At 44.8% G+C, this 12,369-nt stretch overlaps 1 long non-coding RNA gene across 1 annotated transcript; it reads right to left on the bottom strand.

Annotated features, from left to right (window-relative positions):
- Positions 1-5,616: 5,616 nt before the first annotated feature.
- Positions 5,617-7,516, bottom strand: LOC135374666 (uncharacterized). The gene is made up of 4 exons (XR_010417058.1): positions 7,441-7,516; positions 7,183-7,274; positions 7,038-7,118; positions 5,617-5,696 (listed from the first exon to the last, which is right to left on the bottom strand). It is a non-coding gene; the product is annotated as an uncharacterized LOC135374666 (long non-coding RNA).
- Positions 7,517-12,369: the final 4,853 nt, after the last annotated feature.

The raw sequence follows: 12,369 nt of genomic DNA, 5'->3' as shown, positions 1-12,369 counted from the left end.
CACAAGAAACGGATGTGTGTGCCTTTGACCCATCGGTATAAAAAGCAGTGTGATCTCCAAAGCTTTCGGCTACATAACTGAATCCTTGTTGGAGCACACATGGCGGAGTGCCATGTTTGTTATATCTAAAGCTAAAGAGTAATTGCATTCTGGAAGTACGTCCCACGGCGGAGCTCCCACACACGCTTGCAAAATTGGGGTGTGATACTCAATGAACTCATACGTTTCGATTCCCTGTAGCACATGCATACTAAAAGGAGGTATAACTGTGCGTTTGCTGAAAAAGAACTGTTTAAACCGTGTCTCCCTCACAGACTGGAGTACAGGATGTTCCGGATAGCCTCTCACTCTAAGCGCATGTGATGCTGAGAGGTAGAACCTACGTCTCTCCAACGACCACTCCTTGGATTCGACGTGTAGACTCTCAACTGGTGATGTACGAAAGGCACCAGTTATTAAACGCAACCCCTGGTGGTGAACTGGGTTCAAAATCTTGAGAGCAGATTCGCGGGCAGATCCATAGACAATGCACCCATAGTCCAATCTTGACCTCACTGTCGAAATGTAAATTCTATGCAACGTGCCTCGATCTGCACCCCAGGATCTGTGTGACAGCACCTTTAAGAGGCTTGGGGACTTGATGCATTTAGTTTTAAGGCTCTTAATGTACCGAACGAAAGTAAGTTTGCTATCAAACGTGACCCCAAGAAATTTGTGCTCACTCTTAACAGTGAGGTCCTGTCCATTCAGCTTAAGAGTAGGTGGAGGAGGCATTCGTCTGACCCTAAAGAAGTGAACACAGACTGTTTTCTCGTGCGAGAACTTAAACCCATTCTCGAGGGACCATGTGCTGAGCTTGTTTAGAGCTAGCTGCATCTGATGCTCGCATATTGCTAGATTTGTAGAAGAAAAGGATATTTGAATGTCATCTACGTATAAGGAGTATGACATGGAAGGAGGAATTGCATTGGCTACTGAATTGATTTTCACAAGCAAGAGAGTAACACTCAGGACAGATACCCGTGGCAATCCATTCCCTAGAACCAGAACACGAGATGCGAGATAGCGTCGTTCCAAGTCGTACTTGGAATGTCCTCTTTTGTAGGAAGTTCATGACGCACCTGGGTATCCGCCCCCTGATCCCAAAAAAGTACAGATCTTATAGGATACCATACCGCCATGCGGTATCGTATGCCTTCTCAAGATCAAAGAAAACAGAGAGGCAGTGTTGTCTTCGGACGAAAGCTTCACGTATCATTGTTTCTACTCGAACGAGATGGTCTGTTGTGGACCGCCCGGCACAAAAACCACACTGAAGTTCAGAAAGACATTTGTTTTTCTCTAGAAAATGGACGAGCCGACCATTGACCATACGCTCAAACGTTTTGCCCATGCTGCTTGTGAGAGTGACAGGTCGATAGCTAGTTAGATTTGAAGGGTCTTTTCCAGGTTTTGACAGTGGAACAACGATAGCAGTTTTCCATGCGAATGGCAATTTGCTATCTGGCCAGATTCGGTTGAAGAAACGAAGCAAGCATTCTTTCGATGTTTCGGATAAGTGTTGAAGCATGGAATATGTCACTCGGTCTGGACCAGGTGAGGTAACCTTTGCTGAAGATAAGGACCTCTGAAGCTCTATCATGGTAAACGGCTGATTATATGCATGGCATGGCTGATTAAAAGCATACATTTAATGACATGTAACTGTAAAAAAAAGGAAGGGAAAAGAGTTACAGTAACAACATGTACAATACTACAGAACCTGTACTCATAAAAGTAATACATTAAGTCTTGCAGTAGTGGGACAGCAATATTTTCTCACATTTCAAAGCATTTCTTCGAAGGTTCAGAGGTATGCTATACAAGGAAACATGCAAAGCTTCAAAGAAAAAAACACAGCCATGGCAAAGGAAATAAATTTTCTGGCATGCATAACTTTCCGTTACGTGATGCTCAATTTCTGGATAGGTTCCTAATGTCCACATATACAATATGGACTGAAATTGAATATCACTGGGTTAGAAATATTTTTAACATTGGAAGGAAACATTGGGAAATGCTTCAGAGATGGTCCGTTGAGCGCAATGCATGAGGCCAGTGACTAAGGCATTGAGGAAATGAGATTAAATTGGTTCTAGAAGGCTTTTGATAGCCTATGTATAGAATATGGACTTAAAATTAAGTATTACTGGGGCATAAAAAATTTTAACATTGGAAAGAAACATCGGGAAGTGCTTCAGAAATGGGCTCTGCAGTGAAACTCATGGAGGTGGGTGAGTAAAGCACTGAGTGCATGAGGTCAAATTTGTTTCTGGAAAACTTCAGAATGTGTATTTCTGGGATATTGACTTGAATTGAATCTCGGCGAGGTGGAAATGTTTTTAACATGGGAAAGAAACATCGGCAAGTGCCTCGGAGATGGGTACTGCAGCGAAATATAAGTTGTGGGTGCGGAAAGCATTGAGCAAATGAGGTGAAATTGGTATCTGGAAAACTAGAGAGTGTCCATTTCGAGGGTGTGGACTTAAATTGCATCCCGTTGGGGTGGAAATATTTTCAACATAGGAAAGAAATAGGGGCCTCAGAGATGGGTACTGCAGCGAAATGTAAGAGGTGGGTGGGGAAAGCACTGAGCAAATGAGGTGAAATTGGTTTCTGGAAAACTTCAGTGTCTACTTATAGGATATGGACCTAAACTGCATCACGTTGGGGCGGAAATATTTTTAACATTGGAAACAAATATCGGCAAGTGTCTCTTGAGATGTGTACTGCAGCGAAATGTACGAGGTGGGTGGGGAAAGCAATGATAAAATGAGGTGAAATTGGTTTCTGGAAAACCTCAGAGTGTCTACGTATAGGCTATACACCTAAACTGTATCACGTTGGAGTGGAAACATTTTTACATGGGAAAGAAATATCGGCAAGTGCCTCGCAGATGTGTACGCACCGAATTGTAAGAGGTGGGTGGGGAAAGCATTCAGCAAATGAGGTGACATTGGTTACTGGAAAACTGCAGAGTGTCCACTTATAGGATATGGACCTAAACTGCATCCAGTAGGGGTGGAAATATTTTCAGGGATGTGATTGACCGAAGTCGCTTTGGAGCACCTTTTGGAGCAGCCTGTGTTTGGGAGCAGCGAAAGTAGCTTTTGCAGCAGGCGCGAGGTAACCCCATTAAAGTGTAAATACTGCATGCCAGTGTGGTGCTCGGACATCAGCTGTGCGGATAAGAATAACTTACTACATCCAGCTCTAGAAAGTTACTATTGGGTCCCATTTTTATTGCAGTTCTAAGTTGGCTCACAACTAGTTCTCCCAAAAAGAAAATGCAGGGAAACCCTCTACTTGACTACAAAGTGACTAGCTTTGGCAACTACACAAGATGATAAATATATTAAGTACATTGACATGCTTTGGCTGTCGCTCACTTTGACTAGAGGCGTATGCGCCCTGGAACATCTGCAAAAGTAAGCAAGTCCAACGGGGAAGCAGGTGATTACAAATGCACACTTTTCTTCTTCAGTACCAGTTTCACCAATGCAACGGCTAGCCTCGCTTTGCCTTGCGTCAGTAAGGTCTGACCACTTTCAATATCCTCAAACTTCTTTTACTTCACGCCATGTTCAGTGCGCAACTCACCATTTGTTAGTATTTTTTTAGCACAGAGCACCTCGTTCTGCAGGTCATCTTGCTCATCACTGCTTGACCCTGCGTAGGTAATGTCAGCACGTAGTCCTTTTTTCGCCAGCTCCTCTTCTGCTGCAACACGCTCCCGGTACACCTTGCACGAGCCTCTCACTGCCTTAGTCACTGCAGGTGTGACTTTGAAACGGCTGGGGACACCTCCAAACCTCTTAGCATATGACATAATGTGCCGTATACCGTTCACACTCGGAACTGTCAGCCGTGCCCTCCCCTGAAGAATATGACGGTTCTCGCTGAATCCTCCCTCAAGATCTGCGTTGCGGTGGGGGATGCACAGCAAGGCTTCTACAAGCCTGCACAACAGAGGAAATTTGGTTGACCTGTCAGCCCTCTTCAGTGCAAAGATGTTGCTCCAGTATTCATCAAGCCTTGCAGATGATAGTGCTTCGATGGGTTCAAGTTGAAACAACGTCCATCCATCAGGGATGATACATCAGGAGGCTGAATCACTTGTGGGAGACGCGTTGCTAGGGTTCTGAAGTCACCGGACGAGCTCTCCTTTTTCCCTAGACGATGGGTGGAGACAGCGTAGGCTTCGTAGCACAGCATTGTCAATAGGTAGTCGTGTCAGGAAGTACGTAGTGCACTTGATGTAGAAGGTTCTTGCGCCCAACTTGAATGTTTTTTTCTCTGCTGCGTCCCATGATGACATGGCTGCCTCTGTGTCCTCCCCAACCTCAACCTTTGCCTTCCAATTTACAGTTGACTGAGGTTGCAGCGAGGGCAGCTCACTGCCCTTTCTACAGCGATATGATTCATATTTCATGAATCGCCGACAAAGTTTTCGAACAAGAGCCACCATCTCGTCGTACAGCAGATGAACTAGGGCAGTGGTTCTCACCCGGGGAGGAATTCTCCCCTGGGGAGGAATTTCATGCCTCCAGGGGGTGTATTAGGCCCGCCTAGACCTGGTCCACCTTCGCTTTTTAGTAGAAACACTGCACCAGAAGTCACGGGCTTGCACGGCGCCTCAAATCTACGGTTGCACTCTCTTCGGAGCCTTGCAGGCAGCGGGAGCGCACGCTCCAAGTACGGTGCAAGCTCGCGACGCGCGCCCGAGGTGGCAAAAGGGTTTGGCCAGACGCTAGCACTGTCACCTGTTAGTAGCCAATTAAGATGTAACAGTTTGTACGCGGCGTGTGTTACGAAGTGTTGACAGGCTCGTTGAACAGCGAACAGTGACAGCAACCCGGTAAGTTTCACGGGCCTGTTATGGCATTGTTATGGCATACGTATGAGAGTGTAACCGTGTGATCAAGAAGCCACGGTGGCAGGGCTGTAATGAGAGAAAAGTCCCTAAATCAGAATGTGGGACGCAGGTTCCCCATTTGTCACCTCGGGAACGCTGCCCCGGTGGTGGCTGGAATATGGAATACCAGTGCCTGTTACGATTGCTAGCTCAGATCTGACTCCTCCTTTCTGTCTGATTCGAAAACAAGCTGCGAGTTGGGATGGCTCGGTTTTCTCTCGATTAAGGTAATTACAAGTTGTCGTACATGCAACCTTGAATAAAGTATTTTCCGTAAGTGGACACCGTATTTCGGTAACCCCGTAAGCCGTCTAACTGTACTCGTGTGGTCTGGCATCTGTTCCTGCGCCCTTACAAAAATGTGAAATGATTTTCTAAAGAAACTCTATTGTATTGACTCTATAGACACGTTAAATACTCTATAGAGAGTTTATAGAAATTCTATTGAGATCCTAGCGTGTCCCTACTGAGTTCTTACGGAATATTGGCCACCGTAATTCTATAGAAACTCCAATGAGCTACTAATGAGAGAGTTTCTATCGCTTTTCTTTAGAATTCCTTTAGAGCTGCGTCGTGTGCTTTCAGCGCCATAAATGTTGCATGCAAGCACATACAACAGGCATATGAGGGACAAGCTTTTTATTTATACTACTTTTGGTTCCATTGAGAGCAACAAGGGGAGGGGGGGGGCTCCTCTTAAGTTGAGTATCTGATGCAAAAGGGTATCTTCCACGTGTCTCTCCTGAAAAGACAAAGCGTATGTACATACATCAAAATGACAATGATTGCAACCTATATTCACAAATATTAGCTCAAGTCTAGACATGACGTTCTAGACATGACAGACATCCACTCTTGGTGCTATGGAAAACTAAAATACAAAAAGTGAGCTGCATACTGCATGCATTTTAAAATGGAAACACAAACATAGATACAAAACATGCAAAAAACAGGATTATTTTCCTTCGGTACAGCAGTCGATCTAAAACCTATGATGAGAGCATTGATGCAGTGTTTGCAGGTGGACTCTACGTCCAAGCACACTTGCTATTTAGTGAGATATATATATATATAACAAACCACTAGATGTGAAATGGAAATTCATCAATATTTTCTCATTCAAACTTTTTCGGCAAATCCATGATAGCATAAAGAAGGCAGTCCTTGTTTAAACTAAGCCAATTTTTCCGAAATTCTGCAACTAATGTACTTGGGCTCAGTCGAACACGTACACAAAATGGAGGCACAACCTCCACATATATCAAATAGTCTTGTGTTGTGATTAAATTTCCCAAAATTTGAAATGACTGCTTGATCGAGCTGATTGCAGTTTGGCTCCCAACGGCATTGCTACGTATCCGGACCGCAGCCAGCTGTTACACCAATCAAGCGCAATTTTTTGTCGAAGCACTTGGCTCTCAAAAAGAATTGGTAGTGTAGTACCCGCACTTCTTCCACAGTTCTGCCTTGCTTTCGGCACTGTAAAAGAAAATTCGCGCCATACATAATACTCGTGACGTGGTCCAATGAACAAGAATTGCCTCAAATTCTGCTGATCTCGGTACAGCCGAAAAAGACCCAATTTAATTTATCAATGTAATTCAGTAAATCTAATTAATGCATTTTAATTAAGTAGCTGTCTGGCAGTTCTATGCTATCTCACACAAAAGATTTGCTTCCACGTCTATACAACGTCACACAAAATATTTGCTTACACCTGCAAAAACTGCATTTGTAGTATCGCATAAAATTAAACACCACTTGTAAGCAGCATCCTGAAGTGGAGCGCTTCTGATGTATGCAGGGTTTTGAAGGTCACAACGGTTTGACCGAAGTCACATTCTCAATATGTGACCTTAGTGCATGACTACCATGTGCACAGGTAGTCACGAATTACTCTATGGCACCGAACTTACTGTGTACCAGTTTCATCAGAAATTTCTTCAACGGAAAAATAGCACAGTATAACTCACGCATATAACATAGCTAAATTACAAAACTGCAATCCCATACCTGACAACTTTTATAATACCTACATGTCGAGAACAGGTTATGACTCAGTTTGGTAATGGGTGTAATGTACCTTTGTCACACGAAATGAAAATTCTTGGTCCTGGACTTGAGGCTGGAGAGCTCCACAATGTGTTCACAATCCCGGCTGCACCTGTGAGGATAATTCAAAAGCACTACATGTTGCTACAGTTGTATGCTGCATCCACAACACATACCGATTGTGTTCTGCGAGGTGTCCAGCTGGCACTTCAACTCCTGGTTTTCCTTTTTCTGCACACACGCCGCACGTCCAGGCAAGAAAACAACTCTGTTACATAGAGAAAAACGTGCAAGGTTGCACAGTTAAAAGGCAGATCTCATTGCACGAGTTTGAAAGCATACGATTAAGGACGAAGTTAGGCTGTGATCATTATATGCCGACACCTGCTAATTAATAAACCAAACCTCGTTAAACACTAAAATTTCACACTCACCTGGCTAGCTGCTGTGCGCCTTAGTGTGCGAATAGTGTGAGAGAGGTTCCTTCGTTGATGTCAACATAGACGCACACATCAACGAAAACTCGCGGCCTACACTGCAACTTGTGTCCTCTTCTTTCCGAGCAGGTACTGCTTGCTAGCGTGTTGCGGCATGTCCCAGTTCCCCCAACGTAGTCTTCTACGTTGTAACACTGGGAAGAGTGATTACTTTTATTAGAGCGACCATACAGGCGTCGACAAGACACGAAATTCATTCACACAAACATAAGCTCACCGAAATTTTGTCCGCAATCGCAGGTTCTTCTTCTCTCCAGCCCGCAACGAGGACACGGCAGCGCTGGCTTTCGATGCCATCTTGATTTTTTCGATTCTGTGATAAGACCTGCTCCTACTCTGGCTTCCGCTCTAGTCCTTACCGGGAAAATATTCCAATGCTGCTTCGCAATCCATCTCATGGAACACATTCTGAGAAACGGCACGCGTGCGAAGAACAGTTTTCTCACGTGCAAACCATGCGAACTGCGAGCTCGCCGATCTCACCAAACAGGGCCCCCAAGGTCGCCATTTTCCCATGTATTTGTTCCTATCCCGATGCGTGCAATGCCGGAGGCCGCCCTTAGATACCCCATTGTTACCAGACGTTGGCTTGCGTTGAATTGTAGCGCGCTAAAGATGCAGTTGAAGCACAATCCAAGCCAGGCCAAGTCACCGAAGGAGAAATGGACGACTGCGCCTGCGGCGCCTGGTACGACAGGTACGCTATGTGATGCACGCAGCCGTGCACTAGATCCTTCCGATCGCTCAACACGTTTAAAAACTGGACCAAAAAGTGAAACACGACAGAGAAAGTTGTTATACGCGTTTTATTTGGACATATAAAGACTAGATTCATTCGCAGAAACAACAAAAACATTTTGCCGCTAAACTTAGCGCGCTGAAGTGATCCGGAACGGCAACAGTGGGGTATCTAGTGGCGGCCTTCTTCGTTGCACGCTTTTCCGAGGTGAGTTTGGGGGACCTGTCACCAAACACCAAAACAAAGATGGCGCCGGAGAGGACTGATTCAGCCACGCATATGCAGCCGTCCGATCGGGACGGCTTTCGTATCCCCATGCGTATCCCTCCAAAATAATTATAATATAGCAAAAAATATTCATATTTTCAGTTCCGATAAAAAGTCTTTAAGTACTTTTTAGTTTATAATTAACTGTTTGAAAACTATTTTTGATTTTATTATCGCAGTTCATTGCAGTGCATCGTGTTGCACAACAAAAGAGACTTCCTTTCCCCCTTTCCTTTCCCTAACCAGTGCACATTGACCTTGTCTTTCAACATTTGACTGTGTCAATGACACTTGCTAATCGCAGGCATGATGTGCAACCCATTCTGACAATATATAAAGAACTGCCCAGTAAGTGTTGCCTTGTGGACGGCACATTTGGCTACATGACTCCAATTGTTTATTGCTCAAAATTATGACGACAGAGAAAGAAAAAAAAGAAAAACAACAGGCGCTCACAAAAACCTAAGTTGTCAGATTTTATCTGTCTCTCTGCGTTTATGGAAATTTTCTCCCGTAGGAAAGTTAGTTTTCACGTGCGTATATCTATTCATGGGATCGCAAAGAAATAGCGTAATCGACAAGTATGGAGTCAGACTAGTCAGACTATGTATAAGCGACGGAACGCATGACCTTTGCATTTCAATTGGAAGTCAATAGATAATCTTTTGATATTCCTCATTAGAAATACAATTAGGAAAATCATATGAAATTCTTTTGACTCTCTATAGAGGAAACTCATTAGGACCTGATTTTTTATTGAGTTTCTATAGTCTCAATAAAAATACATTTGGCTCTCTATAGGTACTCATTTGGCATTTTTGTAAGGGCGTAGTTCACACCAGCGCGAGTACGCGTAGGGGGGGGGGGGATGACGTCTTGACGAGTGTCAAAAGGGGTCCGGGGAGCTGGAAACGTTGAGAACCACTGAACTAGGGGTTCAGTGCGTTGCAACAAAGTCAGGAATTCTGTGAAAATGTCTGCAACATTCCATTTTGGGTAGAAGTCCTTGTTCGACAACGCCTTCCGCAAGCGTTCACCCAGCTGCCCTCCTGAACGACACTGACTTTCCGACATGACAACATTCTTCACTGCCGAGAACTGCTCAATCAGTCAACTCGCTGCACCAGTGTAAACCACCTCGAACTTAAGTGACGGAGGAAGACATTCTCAGGCAGCTCAGCCACTTCCTGCTGTGCTTTCACTGCGACACTCTGCACAGCAGAATTCTTGAAGAAATAATATAGGTCCACCACTGCTGCCTCAACATCTGATCCAAAGGCGTCTAAGCCATGCCCAAATGCATTATGAACCTTATGAAGGCAACACTCGCCTACATGTAGCATATTTGGGTGCGTTTCCTTCATCTTTCGTTTCAAGCTCTTCATCACGTTAGATCCGGCACTGAAGAAGCAGATCAGGTTATTTTGCGGAAGGTCCTGAGTCGCCTTTGCGATTTCGTTGAGCACTATATCAGACGCCGCGGAACCCAGCCGAAATGACTTCAAATGTTCAACAACCACCTCTTTCGTGACATCAAAATAAAACCTTGCCACAACATCTGTCGTGTCTCCAAAGTATAGCGTGTGTGTCTGCCAGCCTGTCTGGCTGAGTAACTGCCAGCTTTGAGCAGGGGTAGAAGTCCTTTATTTTCGTGATACGCCGCTTAAGTATGGCACGCCCAAGTAAACAAGTTCAAGGCTAACCGCGTGCGACGGAAACAGATAGCACACGTTGATAGTGATTAGACACATCATGATAAGCCATAACACGACATCCCCCTTCAAATAAAATTAAGGAAGCCAGAGTTAAAGAAGGCAGGAAATATACTTCATACAAATGCTTCATCAAACACTTATACTTCCCGAACGGTTTGCGAGAACAAAATAAATGTGCACACTCAAACCCTCACTGCAACAACTAGGAGGGTCGGTATCTCGACCACTTTGAAAACATTGCAAACGCGCATTGCATTTCACAATATTAACTCAATAACGACATTTCATTATTTCAAAAGCACTAAGAGTTCTTTGTGCAAACTAGTAAAGAAAAAGTCAAGCATATCTCAGTGCTCACGCACTACGCTCACTTATTACTCAACCCCGTACCGTGACGGTCGGTATACGTGTCTGCCGTACCGTGTCAAGCGATTGGACTACTCCGTTCCTGGAGTTGATGATCACTGTCGCTATTAATGTCCTCATGCACTTCGTAGGGTGGCTCGCACGTTCCTCGCATAGGGCTTCGTATGTCACACCCTTCTTGTTGGTTAGGAGGAGGTTGACGCCGTGGAGGTTCCAGTTCAGGACAGTAGATGTCAACCAGGCTTCTTCTGTTCCTCCTGATATCTCCCCAGGAGGTACGAACGATGTACGACCTGTGTGCGTCGGCCTTTCTGAGGACGGTTCCCTGTTTCTTGGAGTCTTCAACCCAAACACGCTCGCCGGATTTTAGCGAACGCAGGTCTCTTGCTGCGTGCCGCTAGTCGAAATCTGCCGCTTGTTTCTGACGGTAACTTTTATCTTTACTAGCGAAGCATCTTGAAGTTAACTTAAGCTTAACTTAAAGTTAAGCGGTGCACTCTGCCGATGCGATGGCGTCTTTAATGTCGTTAAAGGCAGCTTGTTGTGATGGACCCCAGGTCCATCCTGTTTTCTTTCGCCGCAACTCTCGTAGCGGTGCAGTTTTGTCGGCTAGATGAGGTACAAACCTTGCCATGCAAGTTGCCATCCCTAAAAACCGTCGGACGCCCGAAACATCCGTTGGTGGCGGAAGGTTTTTGATTGCAAAGACTTTGTCCGGGTCTGGACTTATTCCATTTTCATTGAGAAAATAGCCAAGGAAGTTTACTTCTTTTGTTTTGAACACGCACTTTGCGGAATTTAGCGTCACGCCCGACGCTTGCAGTCTCCTCAGAACTTTCTGGAGCTTAGAATCATGTTCCGCTTCGGTCTCCCCATAAACAAGAATGTCATCCATCATGTTCGCTACACCTGGAACGCCGTTAAATATCTCGGGGATCTTCTTTTAAAAGTACTCGGGCGCTGAGGTTATACTAAAAGGCATTCTCGTAAAGCAATATCTGCCAAAAGGCGTGATGAACGTCGTTAATTCCTGGCTTGCTGGCGACAACTTGAACTGGTAAAAACCAGAATTTGCGTCAAGTTTTGAAAATACACGAGCGTTTTGAAGCTGCCCCAGCGTTTCTTCTACCGTGGGTAATACATAACGTTCTCGCAGGACCGCTTGGTTCAACCTCGTAAGGTCCACGCATATCCTCACGTCTCCCGAAGGTTTAACAACCGGTACGATGCCTGCACACCAAGGGGTTGGGCCTTCTACCGCTCTGATAAGCTCGCTCTTTTCCATATTTTGGAGCTCTTTCTTCACTTTTTTTCGAAGAGAAATTGGAATTCTTCTCGCACTATAAAATGCGAACGGCGTTGAGCCTTCTTGAAGTCTGATGTGGTATTCACCTTCCAGCGTACCTAATCCGTTAAAGAGGTGTGATAATTGATCTCCCACCTTCTTTGAGGATGGAGTCATCGGCTCCACGAATTTTACGAATGCCTAGCGATTCCAGAGCGGGCAATCCTAGCAGTGCTGTCTGGAGCGATTCTACAACATATATGACTTCGCGGGACACTTTGCCCTTCCATATCATGTCCGCAGTGAATTTGCTTAGTACTTGTAGAGTTTGTCCCGACGATACTTACCCGATATTTACCCCCGAATCAAATTTGCAAAAACAGGGTTTTACCTGATATTTCACAAAAAACTGCTAGACCAGGGGGATCTGAAGTCATCACAGCTAACACAGAACTTTTGGAAACCTTTGTAAATTCATAAATATGCACATACAA

Source organism: Ornithodoros turicata, unplaced genomic scaffold (genome assembly GCF_037126465.1).
Source record: "Ornithodoros turicata isolate Travis unplaced genomic scaffold, ASM3712646v1 Chromosome93, whole genome shotgun sequence".
Lineage (NCBI taxonomy): Eukaryota > Metazoa > Arthropoda > Arachnida > Ixodida > Argasidae > Ornithodoros > Ornithodoros turicata.
The sequence above is the reverse complement of the archived record's forward strand: the minus strand, read 5'-3'. Positions and strand labels throughout refer to the sequence as shown.